The sequence below is a fragment of the Mandrillus leucophaeus genome, unplaced genomic scaffold (assembly GCF_000951045.1).
Source record: "Mandrillus leucophaeus isolate KB7577 unplaced genomic scaffold, Mleu.le_1.0 Scaffold59, whole genome shotgun sequence".
Taxonomy (NCBI): Eukaryota; Metazoa; Chordata; class Mammalia; order Primates; family Cercopithecidae; genus Mandrillus; species Mandrillus leucophaeus.
This window is the reverse complement of record NW_012106363.1, coordinates 71,546-73,946: the sequence shown is the minus strand read 5'-3', so window position 1 is coordinate 73,946 and position 2,401 is coordinate 71,546.

Below are 2,401 nucleotides of genomic sequence, written 5' to 3'. Positions count from 1 at the left end.
TGACACTGTTGATTACATTGATGATCAGGCGTTCTGAGTCCGTTTTAATTTACCCTAGAAAGGGTAGGTGACATTTTATTTTCTTGCCGGGTTCTGAAAAAGCTTCATATTCACTATACTTATTTTGCATCTTATATGGATGAAGCCAAGAAGAAGATTGAAGAATCATTTTTTCTACAAAAAAAAAAAAGCATTTCTCAAAGAAATTTTGAAAAGCTTGGCAATCCCTTTTATACCAATTAAGATATTCAAGCATCACAGTAGATTCCTAATCTCACCATGGTGAAAAATAGTTGTCAGTTATCAAAGTAAGAGTCTAGAACTGCAATAGTTACACACACGCAGCTTGCTTCTTTTCAATTCATTCACAAATAATTTGTATTCATCTGCAAAAAGTGTATACTAATTGATGGAATATTTTGTTATATTAAAGTTGTCGATCTTTCTATGGTTTTTGTTGCCAAACCATCATGATGTCTCCTTTCTTAAACCTTTATCTATTTTCTTTCCGCAACCCAAACAGTCCTAAAGATACGTAGAAAAAGAAAGTATTTTATTTCTGAATTGCACTTTTGATATGAACAAGCCCTGTTATACTCCTCATCAAATGCTTTAGACATACCATCCTGGCTTAGCAGAGATGCTCTCGTAATCTAAGTTCAGACTTCTCCTTAGAGTGACATCTTCTCCACTAGAAACTGACATAAAGAGATAGAAAATAATGTATTGTTTTCATTATTAGGTATCTGATTTAAGTTATATGTACAAAAAGTGTTTAGTATAATGGTCTAGTCATGAATAAAATGTCAGCGTGTTTTTGTCTTTTAATAGGGAAGAGGTAGATGGAGAGCTGGAGGTGTGGTACAACACTGCTTCACAATCTTCGTGAATTTCTGTAGAGCTGAAGGAAACCATCTATGCTACAGTATTTAACAACAAAGATCAATAGCACAGAGTCTATATGATACACTGCATAGCTTCATACAGAAAGCATTTTAACCTAAAGCTTTTCAAGCTTTTTAACCAATTTTATAAAATTCTATGTGTATGTGTACTAAATTTTCTCCACTTTCTTGGTGTTTTAAAAGACTCTGGTAAATAGCATTAGTGTCCAAAGAAAATAAAAATACTGGAGGAAACAAAAAATACCTAGTGGTTGTGCCTACTGAAATAAAAATGCTTCATACTATGAACACATGGATCTTTAATGAAAGTTTAAAAAATGCATTCTGTTGAAGTTTCAATACAGCACATTTTGAAAACTATTAGTTTTATGTACATATTTGGGTTTGCTTACATATCAAATTTTCCCCACATTAATTAAATTTGGGTGTCTTTTGGACTATTATTGCATATTCTTCTAGGATTTATTTAAAATTCCAAAATAATTTTACGTACAGAGTAATGGCATTATTTAAAACAATGAGGAAAATAGAACTTTGAATTTGTGAAGTTTGTTTAACCATTCATTATGCTGAAAGAGAAACAATAACTGATTATGCTAAAGTACCATCATGAGAATTTTTAAATTTGTTTTCATTGATGAATAAGAATACTTTGTACTTGATATTATTAGTACTGAATTGACTATTTGTAATTTCGTTTATTTCTTAATAAGATACGTTTTTCATCTTCTCCCTAACAATCTTTTAGGTCTTCTTACTTAGTAAATGTTTTTCAACCTAAAATGCAATTGTTAACAATAAAAATTAGTATTTTCTAATCCAAAAAACTTATATTAAAAAGTTACTGGAGGGAAATTAATTTCATCCAATTGAAAAAAAAAATGTCTTTATTACAGATAACCACTGGAGAAGAAAATAGGGACGCAGCATTAATAACAGGGAACTTAATATAGCTTAAAAGCCTTCAGAGAATTTTTGAATTTACGAACAACAACAGGATAAATGTTATATTAATGTCATAAAGGATGTGTTATACAGGTGTATATGTGGACTCATTTTGTTTTAACGTGGTGCTGTAGTACAAAATGGATTGTTGCAAGAAAAAAATAATGTCATCAGTGGCCAAAAACATGAGCAGTATTTCTGCAGGAACAATTTTTCCATTTCCAAACCATGGTGGCGCAGGTCCAGGGTTTGCCAAGGCAGCGCACAATGCTCAGGCCCACCAGGAGCTGAATGAATTCTTGGAGGACCTTGAGTTCAAGGCTGTGGTGTGGCAGGCAGAACTGGCCATTAAGCGCGGCGTCTTTCCCAAGCCCCATCTACCAGGGCCCCAGCAGAAGCTACTTGTCAAGGACCCTCACAGGTGTCTGGAGAGTTACAATGAACTCATGAGTTGTGAACCTGTTGCTACTGCTTCGTTGTTGTTCAGAGGTTGGGGTTCCGGGGGAGCAGAGACAGAGAAGACCAGTAACTGAGGCCTCTTGCTAGCCGCT